General features: G+C 56.4%; 1 protein-coding gene across 1 annotated transcript in view; it reads left to right on the top strand.

The window, feature by feature from the left end:
- Positions 1–15,715, top strand: part of LOC311164351 (uncharacterized protein) — a 269,234-nt gene extending 253,519 nt beyond the window's left edge. The window contains exon 3 of the transcript XR_014616853.1: positions 15,665–15,715. The gene's annotated coding sequence lies outside the window, so the exon portion shown is untranslated. The remainder of the gene's footprint in view (positions 1–15,664) is intronic.
- The last annotated feature ends 1,876 nt before the right edge of the window (positions 15,716–17,591 follow it).

The following is a 17,591-nucleotide window of genomic DNA, read 5'->3' as shown; positions in this document are numbered from 1 at the left end:
GGGGTGGATTTATTGACCACTCATCCCTCAGTGGGGTCAAGGGATGTGTCTGACACAGAGTTCAGACCAACCTGGTCTGATTTATATAGAAGGTATTAATAAATTAAATGCTCCTTCTCCACAGGGGAAGCTTTCTTGGGTGACTTTTCCTGAGTTGCCTTCTTGCTAGGTTGGGATGAACTCCTTCAGTTGGGCTCATGTCTCAAACCCCTTCCAGGCAGCCTCCAGGAGTTTATCTCTATCTCAAATTCCCTTTATCTCTGCTTTCTTTACGGCCGGCCGGGGGCTGTGCACAAATCACCAGCCGGACAGGACTGCTGGGAACGTGCCTGGAGCTGTTTGATTTTCCAGCATCACTCTCATCCCATGGTCATGGCAGTGGGAAGATGCAGCAGCTCACATCCCAGGCAGCAGACAGAGAACTCCGTGTCACACTCACTTTATCAGTTTTTTGGCCGATCACCCAAAGCAGAAGCACACTGACAGTGGTTCCACCCAGCCACTGTGAGCACAGGTACCTTTGGTTAAACAATGCCGGCTTATTCCGAATACAATCCCTGCTCGTGAGCCTTAAACACAATGCACAGAGCTCCAGTACTGAGCTCCAAACTCCCCAATATCTCGCTAGATAAACTTTTCTGCAGCTCAGGGAGTTATTCTAGACAAGCATTAATGCACAGACCATTGTCCTGTTTGTCCTTGATTTTCTACATTTTAAATAATTTTTCTGCTGACCAATTTCGTGGCTCCTGCTGAGCTCTAATCACAGTTCTGCTGTCTCTGAGGCCTTTGGCAGCTTCCCCAAAACCCTCTGATTTTGTGCATTCCCACACTAAAGAGTTCTAAGCATTCTATTATAGATATATTACGGATATATTATAGATATAATAGTAAATAATTATAAAACACTGAATAGTTCCAATAGATATATTATACATATAATCATAAATAGTTATAAAATAATTAATAGTTCTCTTATAGGTATATTATAGATATAATAGTAAATAGTTATAAAATACTAAATAGTTCTATTATAGATATATTATAGATATAATAGTAAATAGTTACAAAATACTAAATAGTTCTATTACAGATATACTATAGACATATATCTAAATAGTTATAAAATACTAAATACTTACAATAATTATTATTCTAGATATATAATAGATATAATAATAAATAGTTACAAAATACTAAATAGGTCTAGTTACAATATTTATAGTTATAATACTAAATAGTTCTATAATACTAAATAGTTATATTTATAATACTAAACAGTTCTATAACACTAAATAGCTGCAGTTCAATAGTTTTAGTTTGGCTGTAATACTAAATAGTTCTATAATATTAAATAGTTATAATTTTATAGTTATATTACAGTTATAATACTAAACAGTTATAGTTATAATAGTTATATTATGGTTATATGACAGCTATAATACAAAATAGTTCTCTAATACTAAAATAGTTATAATAGTTATATTTTAGTTATGTAATACTAAATATTCTAGTTATAATAGTTATAGTTATATTACAGCTACAGTACTAATATAGTTATTATAGTTATAGTGCAGTTATAGTATTAAATATTTATAGTTAAAATAGTTATAGATATAATACTACATAGTTATTGAATATTAAAATAGTTATAAAAATTATAGTTATATAAAATGAAACAGTTATAATAGTTATAGCTATATTATAGATATAATACTAAATAGCTTTAGCTATTATAACTATAACTATAACATAACCATATAAATAGTTATATTATGGTTCTATTACAGCTATAGTACTAAATAGCTATAGCTATTATAACTATAATGTAACTGTAAAATAACTATTATAACTACTTAGTATTATAAGTGTAATGTTACTATAATATGCTAAATAGTTATATAATACTAAATCGTTCTAGTTATAATGGTTATATTATATATATAATGCTAAATAGCTATAGAATATTAAAGAAGTTATTACAAATATAGTTATGGTTATATAATACTAAATGGTTCTAGTTATAATAGTTATATTATGGTTCTATTACAGCTGTAATACTACATATAGTTATAAGAGTTATGGTTATATTACAGTTATAACACTAAATATCGTTAGATTGCAGTTATAATACTAAAGTTATAGTTATAATAGTTATAGTTATATTACAACTACGATACTAAATATAGTTATAATAGTTACATTTATAGTAGTAAATAGCTATACTAGTTACATTATAGCTATATTATAGCTATAATACTAAATATAGTTGAAAAAGTCGTATTACAGTTATAATACTACATAGTTATAGTTATAGTAGTTACATTCTAGTTATAATACAGCCATAATACTAAATAATTATAATAGTTATTTTACTGGTTTGAAAGTAAAACCAGCGAGAGACTCCAAGCCAGAAACAGAATTTATTAGGAAAAGGTAAAAACCCAAAATACACGCAGGAGTGCAAAACGAAACCACGGACAGAGCCGGAATTCCGCGTTTCCGCCGGAAGCGGCCGACGCCGCCGAGGGGGAACTTCCGCCAGTACTTCTGCCAGGCGCGGCTTCTGATTGGTCCGCGCCGCGTTTGGCACTTCTCGCCAGAGGTCTCGCGAGAGAAGCAACGCGGCCGTGTTTGTTGAGGGCATTTCTGTGGGCTCCGCAGAGCGCTCCGCGTTCCCTCCTAAATCCAGCCGGGAACGGCGGAATCCGCCTGGAGATGGCGGGATGGAGCCTGAATCCCCTGGGGATGGAGCCTAAATCGCCTGGGACTGAGCCTAAAGCCCCTGGGGATTGAGCCAAAGCGCCCAAATCCTGGAGCTCCCATGAATAGGGGCGGTAGTGGAAAGGGCGGTCGGTGACGTCACCTCGCCCCGGTCCTTCCCGGTCCCTCCTGAGGCGGCTCCGCCATTCTCCCGGCGCCGTTGGCGGGGCCGTTTTTGGGCCGTGGGGACGGCGCTGGTTCCGGGGCTCCTTGGCCACGGGAGCGTCCCCAAGGTGTCTCCAAGGTGTCCCCAGTGATCATGAAGCCCAAAGAGGTGCGACGGGGACGGAGGGGGCAGTGGGGAACGGGGGAACACGGGGGCGACCGTGGGGGGTGGCAGAGGAGTCGGGGGGGTGACAAAGGGACTATGAGGGGACAGTAGAGCCCTCCAGGGAGGGGACAAAGGGGACCCCGGGAGCGCACTGGGGCCACCCCAGGAGGCCAGAAGTGCCACCAGGTCTCTGACACCTCCCGTGTCCCTTTCCCAGCTGTCTTCGGCCCTGCTTCAGCCGCAGGTCACCGTGGTGGCCATCCTGGGCGAGCTGCTGGACACCCTGCCCAGCGTGGATGAGATGACTCTGCTCATGTCCCCACTGCACCTGTACTGGGACCTGATGGACTTCACCAATGAGCTCCGGGACAGCCTGTACTGCATTGATGACATCTGGTGGCATCGCAGTGTCACCTCCAGTGATGATGACCCTCTTGCCTCCCTGAGCCAGGCCCTGGCCGCCTACAAGAGCATCCCATGGACCACCAGGTTCGATGTGCAAATGGAGGCCTGGACGTGGCAGCAGTCGGTGGCCGCAGTTGAGGACAGGTGGACCCAGCTGGCCAGGGCAGCCACCAAGCTCCCCAACGCCTGCAGGGATTTGGCCACCGAGGCAGCTGACATGGTGGCCACTGCCACCGCTCAGGCCAGGCAACTGCAGGACGAGGCTGCCCGTTATGGGATAGTTCCAGAAAACATGGTGGAACTGAGTCAGGCCCTGGGTGGAGAGGAGGGGGCTGAGGTGGTGGCCAGGCATGAAGCCCAGGTGAGGAGAGAGGCCTGGGTGGCTGCCAGTGAGGCAAGAAGGGCCACCATGGTGAGACAGCGGCTGGAGGTGGCCCTAGGGCTGCTGGAGCACTTGGTGACCACGTGTGTCGAAGCTGCTGCATTTCCCCGAGAGCTGCAGCACTCGCTCAGAGACATCGAGGCTGCCCTGGAGGGGACAAATGAGGCGTCCCATGATGTCCTCGAGGACTTGGTGGCCAAGGTGGCCGTGGCCGAGCGGCTGTGGGAGGCCAACACCCGCCTGGCCAAGGATCACCTCGGGGGGACACTTCAAGACATCATAGACTTGTTCACTGGTGCTCCTGCCCGCTGCAGTGCCCATGAAGTGGCTGAGCGGTGCCAAAGAGCCATCGAGGTCATCCCAAGGCTCCTTCAAACTTCCGAGTGTCCCCAGAGCTCCCCCAAGGTGTCTCCAGTGAGCATGGAGCTCCAAGAGGTGAGGCTGGGGGTGGGAGGGGGGAAGAGGGACAGAGGGAACACTGGGGGTGGAGGGGGCAAAGGCAGGTGGGGGGGTGGTGAAATGGACAGGGGGTCGCCAAGGGGACAGAGGGAGTGGCAGGAATACCGGAGGTGAAAATGAGGAGTGGGGACACGGTGGGGGAGGGGGCAAAGGGTGGTGGGGGACATTTGGGGGAGGAGACACAGAGGGTTGCAGAGGGGACAGCAAGGGGAAGAGGGGACAGTGGAGGGGCTATGAGGGGAGGGGCAGGGTGTGGCAGAGGGAAGAAGAGGCTGACAAAGGGACCCCTTGGTTGCAGGGGGCTACCGCAGGATGCCATAGGTGCCACCTGGTCCCTGACACCTCTCGTGTCCCCTCCCCAGCTGTCCCAGGCCATGCTGCAGTCACAGGTCACTCTGGTGGCCATCCTGAGCGAGCTGCTGGCCACTCTGCGCAGGCGGGCCGAGATGGTGCTGCTGCTCATGTCCACAGTGAAGCTATACCGGGATGTGGAGGATTTCACCAGGCAGCTCCAGGCCACCCTCTATCCCATTGGTGGCACCTGGTGGCACCGGGATGTCACCATGGATGATGAAGACCCTGTCACCTCCGACGATGATGAGCCTCCCATCTCCCTGAGCCAGACCCTGGCCGCCTACAAGAGCACCCTAAGGACCAGCAGGTTCGATGTGCAAATGGAGGCCAGCAAGTGGCAGTGGTCGGTGGCTGAGTTTATAGACAGGTGGACCCGGCTGGCCAGGAAGGCCACCAAGCTTCGCAACACCTGCAGGGTGACGGTCACTGAGGTAGCCACTGCCACCACCCAGGCCAGGAAGCTGCAGGACAAGGCTGCCCGTTATGGGACAGCTCATGAAAACATGGTGGAGCTGGGTCAGGCCCTGGGCGGCAAGGAGGCTCAGGTGGTGGCCAGGCATGAAGCCCAGGTGAGGAGAGATGCCTGGCTGGCTGCTAGCAAGGCAACAAGGGCCACCATGGTGAGACAGCGGCTGGAGGCGGCCCTGGGGCTGCTGGAGCGCTTGGTGGCCGCGTGTGACGAAGCTATTGCGTTTCCCCGGGAGCTGCAGCTCAGGGTTAGGGACATCGAGGCCGCCCTGAAGGAGACAAATGAGGCATCCCACGATGTTCCCGAGGACTTGGTGGCCAAGGTGGCTGTGGCCGAGCGGCTGTGGGAGGCCCACACCCGCCTGGCCAAGGATCACCTGGGGGGGACACTTCCAGACAGCATCAAATTCTTGTTCAGTGGTGGTCTTGACAGCCCCAGTGCCTGTGGGGTGGCCGAGCGGTGCCAGAGAGCCACCGAGGACATCCCAAGGCTTGTTCGACCCCCAGAGTGTCCCCAGCGCGTCGCCAAGGAGTTCCCATTGAGCATGGAGCTCCAAGAGGTGCGAATGGGTTGGAAGCGAGGGGGACAGATGGGACACTCGGGGGAAGGGGGTAGTGGAGAATGGAGGGGATACAGGGAGTGACAGGAGGATACAGGGGGTCACAAAGGGGACAGGAGGTTGTGACCAGAAGGGGGGAGGTGACAGAGGGGTGGAGGGGAATCGGGGGGGGGGGGGGGGGGGGGGGGGGGGGGGGTTTGGGGAGTGGGGGATGTGGGGACATGGAGGAGAGGGGACATGAGGACTAGTGGATGGTGGCAGAGGGGACAGCCGTGGGAGCGAGGGGGTGATAGAGAGGACAGCAAGAGGGGCATGGGGTGATAGAGGGAATAGCCATGGGAGTTGGGGGTGGCAGAAAGCAGAGCAGAGGAGCAGGGGGCAGGAGGGGCTATGACAGGAGGGGCAGGGGGTAGTGGAGAGAAGAAGAGGCTGACAAAGGAATGGAGGTGACAGAGGGGCCCCCTCGGAGGCTGGGGCCCACCCAAGGAAGCTGTAAGTTCCCCGAGTTCCCTGACACCTCCCCTGTTGCCTCCCCAGCTGTCTCCAGCCCTGCTGCAGCCACAGGTCACCGTGGTGGCCACCCTGGGCGAGCTGCTGGCCACTCTGCCCAGGTGGGATGAGGAGATGCTACTGCCCGTGTCCCAGTTGCGCTTCTACTGGGACCTGGAGGAATTCACCAGTGAGCTCTGCACCACCCTGTACTGCATTGATAACACCTGGTGGCGTGACAATGCGGTGCCAATGTGGCGAGAATGTGCCATCACTGTGGATGATGATCACCCTGCCACCTCCCTGAGCCAGGCCCTGGCTGCCTACAAGAGCAGCCCAGGGACTCCCCAGAACAGTGTGACAGTGGTGGCCAGCAAGTGGCAGCAGTCAGTGTCTGTGCTTCTGGACAGGTGGGCTGAGCTGGCCAGGAAGGCCACCGAGCTCCGCAACACCTGCAGGGACTTGGCCACTGAAGCGGCCAACGTGGCGGCCACTGCCACCGCCCGGGCCAGGGAGCTGCAGGACAAGGCTGCCCGTTATGGGACAGCTCAGGAAAACATGGTGGAGCTGGGTCAGGACCTGGGCAGGGAGGAGGTTGCTGGGGTGGTGGCCGGGCAGGAAGTCCAAGTGAGGAGAGATGCCTGGGTGGCTGCCAGTGAGGGAACAAGGGCCACCAAGGTGAGACAGCGGGTGGAGGTGGCCCTGGGGCTGCTGGAGCGCTTGGTGACCACATGTGAAGAAGCCACTGCATTCCCCCGGGCACTGCAGCGCAGGGTCAGGGACATTGAGGCCACCCTGAAGGCAACAAATGAGGCATCCCGTGATGTTCCCAAGGCCTTGGTGGCCAAGGTGGTCGTGGCCGAGTGGCTGTGGGAGGCCAACGCCCGCCTAGTCAAGGATCACCTGGCAGGGACGCTTCAGGACATCATCGACTTCTATTTCGGTTGTGGTCCCGACAGCCCCTGCTGCCGCAGCGTGGCGGAGTGGTGCCAAAGAGCCACCGAGGACATCCCAAGGCTTGTTCGACCCCCAGAGTGCCCTCAGAGTGTCCCCAAGGTGTCCCCAATGAGCATGGAGCTCCAAGAGGTGTGACGGGGAGAGGGGGGACGCGGGGGGTGGAAGGGAGAGGAGGCACAGGGGGATGAGGGGCCAATGGAGGATGGAGGGGACAGGATGTTGCAAAGGGGACAGGAGGGACTGGCAGCAAGTGGGGACGTGACAGAGAATGGGAGGGGACATGGGGAGGGAAGGGGCAGTGGAGGATGGGCAGATGGGACACGGGAGGTTTCAGGGGTTATGAGTGGTGCTAGGGGGTGGCAAAGGGGCAACAGTGTGGGCAGGGTGGCAGAGGGAACAGCAGAGGGTCAGGAGCCAGGAGGGGCTACGAGGGGAGGGACAGGGGGATGGAGGGAACAAGAGCCTGACAAAGGGATGGAGGGGATGAAAGGCACCCCTTGTGCGCAGGGGGTGACCTTAGGAGGCCGTATGTGCCACCAGGTCCCTGACACCTCCCCTGTCCCCTCCCCAGCTGTCCCCGGCCCTGCTGCAGCCACAGGTCACCGTGGTGGCTATCCTGGGCAAGCTGCAGGCCACCCTGCCCAGTCTGGACGAGATGATGCTACTGCTCGTGTCTCCAAGCTGCCTGTACTGGGACCTGATGGACTTCACTAGAGAGCTCCAGACCACCCTGTATCGCACTGATGGCACCTGGTGGCGCCGCAGTGTCACCTCCGATGATGACAACCCTCCCACCTCCGATGGTGATGACCCTCCCACCTCTGATCGTGATGACCCTCCCACCTACAATGATGATGACCCTCCCACCTCCTTGAGCCAGGCTCTGGCTGCCTACAAGAGCACCCCATGGACCTCCTTGGAGAATGTGACACGAGCAGCCAACAAGTGGCAGGGGTTGGTGTCTGTGCTTGTGAACAGCTGGGCCGAGCTGGCCAGGAAGGCCACCAAGCTCTGCAACACCTGCAGGGATTTGGCCACCAAGGTGGCTGACAGGGCAGCCACTGCCACTGCCCAGGCCAGGGAGCTGCAGGACGAGGCTGCCCATGATGGGACAGCTCAGGAAAAAATGGTGGAGCTGGGTCAGGCCCTGGGCAGGGAGGAGGGGGCCAAGGTAGTGGCTGGACAGGAAATCCAGGTGAGGAGAGAGGCTGCCAGTGAGGAAACAAGGGCCACAGTGGTGAGACAGCGGCTGGAGGCGGCCCTGGGGCTGCTGGGGCGCTTGGTGGCCGCGTGTGACGAAGCCACTGCATTCCCCCGGGAGCTGCAGCGCCTGCTCAGGGACACCAAGGCCATCCTGAAGGGGACAAAGAAGCAGTCCCTCCATGTCTCCGAGGACTTGGTGGCCAAGGTGGCCGTGGCCGAGCAGCTGTGGGAAGCAAATACCTGCCTGGTCAAGGATCACCTGGGGAAGACACTTCCAGACATCATCGACTTCTTGTTTACTGGTGGTCCCACCAGCTGCAGTGCCTGTGAGGTGGCCAAGCGGTGCCAAAGAGCAATTGAGAACATCCCAAGGCTTGTTCCACCCGCGGAGTGTCCTCAAGTTTTCCCCAAGGTGTTCCCACTGAGCATGGAGCTCCAAGAGGTGTGACTGCGGGGAAGGGGGGACACTGGAGGAGGAAGGGGCAATGGGGGATGGGGGGGACATGGGGCATGGCCAATGGGACAGGGGGTCATAAAAGGGATAGTAGGGAGTGGCAGGAAGGGAGGATGTGACAGTGAGGGGGAGGGGACATGGGAAGGGAGGGTGCAGTGGGTGATGGGGGGACTGGGGGGGTGGGGACCGAGGGGCAGGCAGGGCAGACAGCAGGAGGGACAGGGGCTGGCAGAGGGGACAGCAGAGGGGCAGGGGGTGGGAGAGGGGACAGCAAAGGGGCAGGGTGTGGGAGGGGCTGCGAAGGGAGGGGCAGGGGGTGGCAGAGGGAACAAGAGGCTGACAAAGGGACAGAGAGGACAAAGGGGATCCCTCCGTGGCAGAGGGTGGCCCCAGGAGAACACAAATACCACGAAGTCCCTAACACAACCCCTGTCCTCTCCCAAGCTGTCCCTGGCCCTGCTGCAGCCGCAGGTCACTGTGGTGGCCACCCTGGGTGAGCTGCTGGCCACCTTGCCCAGGTGGAAGGAGGAGATGCTGCTGCCTGTTTCCCTAAAGTGCCTGTACAGGGACCTGGAGCAATTCACTGAGGAGCTCCAGTGCAGCCTGTACACTCATGGCCCCTGGTGGTGCTGCAATGTCACCTCCAATGATGATGACCCTCCAGTCTCCCTGAGCCGGGTCCTGGCCGCCTACAAGAGCACCCCATGGACCTCCTGGAAGCGTGTGACAATGACGGCCAGCAAGTGGCAGGGGTCGGTGGCTGAGCTTGTGGACAGGTGGGCTGAGCTGGCCAGGGCAGCCACCAAGCTCAGCAATGCCTGCAGGGAGGTGGCCAATGAGGCAGCCGACATGGTGGCAACCGCCACTGCCCGGGCCAGGGAGCTGCAGGATGAGGCTGCCTGTGATGGGACAGCTCAGGAAAACCTGGTGGAGCTGGGTCAGGCCCTGGGCGGGGAGGAGGTGGCTGAGGTGGTGGCCGGGCATGAAGCCCAGGTGAGGACCGAGACCTGGATCACCACCAGCAAGGCAAGAAGGGCTACCATGGTGAGACAGCGGCTGGAGGCGGCGCTGGGGCTGCTGGAACGCTTGGTGACTGCGTGTGACGAAGCCACCGCGTTCCCCCGGGAGCTGCAGTGCAGGGTTGGGGACATCAAGGCCGCCCTGAAGGGGACAAATGAGGTCTTCCCTGATTTCCCCGAGGACTTGGTGGCCAAGGTGGCTGTGGCCGAGCGGCTGTGGGAGGCCAATGCCCGCCTGGTCAAGGATCACCTGCTGGACGCACTTTATGACATCATCGACTTTGCTTTTGCCTGTGGTCCCCTCATCCTCTGTGAGGTGCCTAAGCGGTGCCAAAGAGCCATTGAGGACATCCCAAGGCTCATTCGACCCCCGGAGGATCCCTGCGGTGTCCCCAAGGTGTCCCCAGTGAGCACGGAGCTCCAAGAGGTGCGGCCGGGGGTTGGGGCCGGGAGGAGAGAGAGTAGGACTAAGGATACACGGGTGGGGGGGTGGGGCAGAAAGGGGCAGAGGGAGCAGTGGGCAATGTAGGGGCCATGGAGGGTGGTGGGAGGGGACAGAAGGGAGTGGCAGGAAAGGGGGAGGTGACAGAGAGGTGGAGGGGAAAGGGGTGAGGGGGCAGTGAGCAATGGGGGGGTGGAGACCCTAGGGCTGGATGGGGGTAGCTGAGAGGACAGCAGTGGGGGACAAGGTGGTGAAAGGGCCTACGAGTGGAGGGGCAGAGGGGAGGGGCAGAGGGAACAAAAGGCTGAGAAAGGGACGGAGAGGACAAAGGGGACCCCTTAGGGGCTGGGGGTCACGCCAGGAGGCCACAAGTGCCCTGAGTTCCCTGACACCTCCCCTGTACCCTCCCCAGCTGTCCCCAGCCCTGCTGCAGCCACAGGTCACCGTGGTGGCCACCCTGGGCGAGCTGGTGGCCACCCTGCCCAGATGGATCAAGACGGTGCCCGTGTCCCTAACGTGCCTGTACTGGTACCTGGAGGAATTCACCAGGGAACTCCGGGCCACCCTGTACTGCACTGATGACACCTGGTGGCGCCACAATGTCACCTCCAATGATGATGACCCTCCCACCTCTTTCAGCCAGGTGCTGGCCACGTACAAGACCACCCCAGGGACTGCCTGGAACCATGTGACAATGGCGGCCAGCAAGTGGCAGCAGTCAGTGTCTGTGCTTGTGGACAACTGGGCAGAGCTGGCCAGGAAAGCCACCGAGCTCTGCAACACCTGGAGGGAGGTGGCCGCTGTGGTGGCCGACTTGGTGACCACAACCACCACCCGGGCCAGGGCGCTGCAGGATGAGGTTGCCCGTTATTGGACAGCTCAGGAAAACATGGTGGAGCTGGGTCAGGCCCTGGGCAGGGAGGAGGGGGCCAAGGTGGTGGCTGGGCATGAAGCCCAGGTGAGGAGAGAGGCAAGGGTGGCTGCCAGTGAGGCAAGAAGGGCCACCATGGAGAGACGGCAGGTGGAGGCGGCCCTGGGGCTGCTGGAGCGCTTGGTGGCCGCATGTGAGGAAGCCACCGCGTTCCCCCGGGAGCTGCAGTGCAGGGTTGGGGACGTCAAGGCTGCCCTGGAGGGGACAAATGAGGCATCCCATGATGTCCCTGAGGACTTGGTGGCCAAGGTGGCCATGGCTGAGCTTCTGTGGGAGGCCAGCAACCGCCTGGCCAATGATCACCTGCTGGGGACACTTCAAGACGTCATCGACTTCTATTTCGGTTATGGTCCTGACAGTCCCCATTGCCACAGGGTGGCCAAGCGTTGCCAAATTGCCATCCAGGACATCCCAAGGCTGATTCGACACCCACAGCCTCCCCAAGGTGTCCCCAAGGTGTCGCCAATGAGCATGGAGCCACAAGAGGTACGACGGGGGGGACGGATAGAGGGGACGCTACGCAGGGGGGAAGGGGCATGGGATGGAGGGGACCACAGGGGTGTCAGGAGGAGACAGGGAATTGCAAAGGGGACAGGAGGGAGTGGCAGGAAGAGGGTAGGTGACATGTGGAGGGGATATGGCGTCAGCAGGGGCAATGGGGGATGGGGACATGGGAGGTGGCAGTGGGGACAGCAAGGGGTGGCAGGGGTTACTAGTGTGGTGGCAGGGGGTGGCAGAGCAGAAAGCAGTGGGGACAGGGGGCGGGAGGGGCTATGAGGCAAGGGACAGGGGGTGGCAGAGGGAACAAGAGACTGACAAAGGGACAGAGGGGCAAAGGGGACCTGGAGGGCACAGGGGCCACCCCAGGAGAACACAAATGCCACGAGGTCCCTGACACATCCCCTGTCCCCTCCCCAGCTGTCTCCGGCCCTGCTGCAGCCGCAGGTCACTGTGGTGGCCATCCTGGGTGAGCTGCTGGCCACCCTGCCTAGGCTGGACAAGACGCTGCCCGTCTCCCCAGGGCGCATGTACTGGGACCTGGAGGAATTCAGCAAGGAGCTCCAGTTCACCCTGTACCAGTCTGGTTACACCCGGCAGTGCGGCAATGTCACCTCTGATGACGATGATCCTCTCACCTCCCTGAGCCGGGCCCTGGCCGCCTACAAGAGCACCAGAGAGACCACCTGGGATGATGTGACAATGGTGGCCAGCGACTGGCAGCAGTTGGTGAATGTACTGCTGAACAGGTGGGCTATGCTGTCCAGGGCAGCCACCAAGCTCTGCAATGCCTGGACGGAGGTGGTCAAGAAGGCGGCCAACATGGTGGCCAGAGACACCACCCAGGCCAGAGACCCACAGGACAAGGACAAGGTTGCCCATGATGGGACAGCTCAGGAAAACATGATGGAGCTGGGTCAGGCCCTGGGTGGGGAGGAGGGGGCTGAGGTGGTGGCCGGGCATGAATCCCGGGTGAGGAGACAGGCCATGGTGGCTGCCAGTCAGGCAAGAACGGCCACCATGGTGAGAAAGTGGCTGGAGGCGGCCCTGGAGCTGCTGGAGCGCTTGGTTACTGCGTGTGACCAAGCCACCCTGTTCCCCCGGGAGCTGCAGCGCCTGCTCAGGGACACCAAGGCCACCCTGAAGGGTACAAATGAGGCATCCGCCAATGTCCTCGAGGCCTTGGTGGCCAAGGTGGCCATGGCCGAGCAGCTGTGGGAGGCCAACATCCGCCTGGTCACGGGTTATCTGCAGGGAAGAGTTCCAGACAACATCATCACGTTCTATATCAGTGCTGTTCCCGACTGCCCCAGTGCCCGTGAGGTGGCCGAGTGGTGCCAAAGAACCATCGAGGACATCCCAAGGCTCGCTCAACCCTCAGTGTGTCCCCAGAGCGTCCCCAAGCTGTCCCCAGTGAGCATGGAGTCCCAAGAGGTGTGACAGTGTGGGGAGGGGTGGGAGGGCGGGACAGAGGGGAGAGTGGGGGGCAGGGGTCAATGGGGGATGGAGGGGTCACAGGGGTGGCGAATGAGACGGAGGGTTGCAAAAAGGACAGGAGGGAGGGACAGGAAAGGGGAGGAGATATGCGGGGGAGGGTGCAGTGGGGGATCGGGGGACACGGGGGCTGGCAGATGATGGCAGAGGGGACCGCGGGGGGTGGCAGGGGCTACGAGTGTGATTGTAGGGGGTGGCAGAGTGGACAGCAATGGTGTTATGGGGTGGCAGTGAGGACAGCAGAGGTGCAGGGGGCAGGAGGGGCTGTGACAGGCGGGGCAGGGGGTGGCAGAGGGAACAAGAGGCTGACAACGGGACAGAGAGGACAAAGGAGCCCTCTTGGGGGCAGGGGGCCACCCCAGGAGGCCACAAATACCACCAGGTCCCTGACACTTCCCCTGTCCCCTCCCCAGCTGTCCCCAGCCCTGTTGCAGCCACAGGTCACCGTGGTGGCCATCTTGGGTGAGCTTCTGGCCACCCTGCCCAGTCGGGACGAGATGACTCTGCTGCTCACATCATCAGAGTGCCTGTACCAGCATTTGATGTTCTTCACCAATGAGCTCTGGCGCACCCGGGGCTGCATTAATGACACCTGGAGACACCGCAATGATGACAACCTTGTCATCTCCCTGAGCCAGGCCCTGGCCGCCTACAAGAGCATCCCAGGGACCACGCTGAAGCATGTGACAGTGGTAGCCAGCAAGTGGCAGTGGTCGGTGTCTGTGCTTCTGGACTGGTGGGCTAAGCTGGCCAGGAGGGCCACCGAGCTCCGCAACACCTGCAGGGATTTGGCCACCGAGGCAGCTGACATGGTGGCCGCTGCCACCGCCCGGGCAAGGAAGCTGCAGGACAAGGCTGCCCATGATGGGACAGCTCAGGAAAACATGGTGGAGCTGGGTCAGAGCCTGGGCCGGGAGGAGGGGGCCGAGGTGATGGCTGGGTGTGAAGCCCAGGTGAGGAGAGATGCCAGTGTGGCTGCCAGTGAGGGAACAAGGGCCTGCATGGAGAGACAGCGAATGGAGGCGGCCCTGGGGCTGCTGGAGCGCTTGGCGGCCGCGTGTGACGAAGCTGCCGTGTTCCCCCGCAGCCTACAGCATCCGCTTGGGGACATTAAGGCCACCCTGAAGGCAACAAATGAGGCCTCCCCCGATGTCCCCGAGGACTTGGTGGCCAAGGTGGCCGTGGCCGAGCAGCTGTGGGAGGCCAACACCCGCCTGATCAAGGATCACCTGCAGGGAACACTTCAAGACATCATTGACTTCTATTTTGGTTTTTGGCCCACCAGCCTCAGTGCCTGTGAGGTGGCCAATCGTTGCCAAAGAGCCGTTGAGGACATCCCAAGTCTCGTTCAACCCTCCAAGTGTCCCCAGAGCATCCCCAAGGTGTCCCCAGTGAGCGTGGAGCTCCAAGAGGTGCGGCAGGGGGGAGAGGGGGACAGAAGGGACACTGGAGAGGACACCAGGGCTGATGCAGGGTTCCAGTGGGAAGAACAGGCTGACAAAGGGACAGAGGGGCAAAGGGGACCCCTTGGGGGCACGGGTCCACTGCAGGAGGCCACAAGTGCTACGAGGTCCTTGACACCTCCGCAGCTTCAGGCGCTGGTGGCCGTGGTGGCCACCCTGGGTGAGGTGGTGGCCACCGTGACAGGGCCACACAGGGCCAAATCCCCAAACTCCCTGCATGAGGACCTGAAGAACTTCACCCGGAGCCTCTGTGCGATCCTAAACCACGGCAGTGTCACCTCCCTGGGCCACCATGGTGTCCCCTCCCTGGGCCGGGCCCTGGCTGCCCTCAGGGCCACCCCAGGGACCACCTGTGCCAATGTGAGAGCCACGGCCAGCACCTGGCGGGAGTTGGTGGCCAGGCTCGTGGACAGATGGGACTGGCTGGCCAGGGAGGCCACCAAGCTCCGTGAGAAGGTGGTCATGGAGCAGCAGCTGATGGTGGCCCTGGAGAAGGAGGAGGTGGCCAGGGAAATGGCCACGCACGATGCCCAGGTGGTAGGAGCCACCAATGAAGCCATGGAAGAGTCTGTGGTGGCCACCAGGAGGGGACATGGGGCGGAGGTTGCCCTGAGGCTGCTTCAGTGCCTGGTGGCCACATGTGACAGAGCCACCTTGTTCAACTGGAACATGGAGTGGCGCCTCAGGGACATCGAGGCCATCCTGAAGGGGAGAAATGAGGTTTCCCCTGATGTTCTCCTGGCCTTGGTGGCCAAAGTGGCCAAGTTTGAGTGGCTGTGGGATGCGAGCAGCCACCTGGCCAAGGATCACCTGTTGGGGACACTTGGGGACATCGACAACATCCTCTTGAGTCCCTGTGGTGACCATGGTGGCCCCGATGGCCCCGGCAGCCGCGCAGTGGCCGAGCGGTGTCAAAGAGCCATCGAGGACATCCCAAGGCTGCTGTGGGGACAGTGATGTCAATGTCACTGCTGTGACATCATCCGGGTAGTGATGTCACTGGAGAGACTTGTGGACACTTGAATGCCACCAGCTCCTCGTGTCACCAAGAGCTCCTCAAGTGCCACCAGTTCCTCCAGTGTCACCAGCACCTCGTGTCACCATGAGCTCCCTAAGTGCCACCAGCTTCTCAAGTGCTACCAGCTCAAGTGTCATGAGCAGTGACATCCTCAGGGACATTGCTGCTGTCAACTGTGCCCTCCCTGTGCAGTGTTTGAGACAAACTGGGGGAATTTTCTGGGATTTTTCATTGATAATGTCCCAAATATGGCTGGGAATTCCTGGGGTGATGTCACTGGGGGTGCTCTGGGGACACTCAGGGACTTGCAGGGACATTCAGGGACACTTAGGGACAGGGGTTAATGAGTCCCCTCAGCATCTTACAGCTTTCCACTGTGCCTGCAGCAGAGCCAGGTCATAAATTGCAAATTTATAATTGGCCTCTGCAATTCTCCATTGGCTTCTGCACTGTTGTATTGCCTTTTGCACTTTTGTATTGCCTTTTGTACTTTTGTATTGCCTTTTGTACTTTTGTATTGCTTTTTGTACTTTTTTTATTGCCTTTTGCACATTGTTATTGATCACCAGCAATTTGAGATGGTATTTGATACTGATATTGATTATCAGTGATTCCTTGTAGCTGCTGGTTGGTGCAATATAATCTATCCATTCATGTGTGCACCATACAGCCTTTTAATTAATTAATTAATTTATATTCTCTATATAAATCAGACCGGGCTGATCTGAACTCTGTGTCAGACACATCACTTGACCCCACTGAGGGACGAGTGGTCAATAAATCCACCCCAACGTTCCCTGACGGGAGCACAGCCAGGGAGCTGCTTCAAGGCACTGTCACTGAGATATTTCCCCTTGGAAACCCTGGGTGGGATGGAAATACACCCGAGCAGATGGCAAAACTGAAATGATATCAGAGCCTCGTGGAATGTGGGTTAAAACATGGGGTCTCTAAAGCTGTAAATTGGTCAAAGCTTCACCAAGTGAGGCAAAATGATGATGAATCACCCACTGATTTTTGAAATAGGTGAAAAGAAATTGCCATCAAATATACTGATGTAGATCCTGAATCAGCTGAGGGTAAAGCACATCTGGTTTTGGTTTTTCTGGGTCAGGCTTCAAATGATTGTTCCAGATTGCAAGGCAAGATGTATTCTATTGCCATCTGTATGGCAGTTGTCTGGTGTCAAGTGGGCAAGTCTCCTTATCTCTCTTCCTGAGTGATCATAATCAACAGGGGACATCTGCTGATAAGGGGCTATTGAATGTCACCACATGACTGATAAGAACTATAACATCCCATTGTGAGATGCTCCGCCCAGAGGGAGGAGCCAAGCAGTGCCATGCAGATATAACCTGCAAGGTTCTGACACCAGCACAGCCTTTGCTCCACTGGACTCCCCAGAGGAACAGCAGCTGCTTCTACTTCCACGGATCTGCGGAGGAAGAATACACCCCTTTCCTACAGGACTGCCCTGCTCCAACAGAACCACGCCTGACACTCCAAGAGGACTGCAGCCCCTTTTCCAACTGGACTGCTTCCAACACCCTGACCCACAGGGTGTCAGGTTGTGTTCTGACACTGTCAGTGTTGTTCTGGTGTATTGCATTGTTGTATTTTATCATTTTATATTCTTTTCCCTTCCCTATTAAAGAACTGTTATTTCCTGCTCCCATGTTTTTTGCATGAGAGCCCCTTATTCATAGCAATTCTGAGGGGTGGGGAGGGTTTGCATTCTCCATTTCAGGGGAGGCTCCTGTCTCCTTTAACAGGCACCTGTCTTTCCAAACCAAGACACCAAAGTACCTCATATTTTAACCCAATTATATTGTTAATGTATCAAGTGTAATTGAATATATATTTTTTTTAGAAATCCAATTAAAATTGCTGCTACTTTGAATCTTGTTTGCTTCTCCTTGATGGGCTAATTGGGCAAACATAACACTGTGGTTAACCGGTGT

Source organism: Fringilla coelebs, assembly GCF_963513975.1.
Source record: "Fringilla coelebs genome assembly, chromosome: 31".
Lineage (NCBI taxonomy): Eukaryota > Metazoa > Chordata > Aves > Passeriformes > Fringillidae > Fringilla > Fringilla coelebs.
Note: the sequence above shows the minus strand (reverse complement) of the source record. Positions and strands in the feature narration are given on the sequence as shown.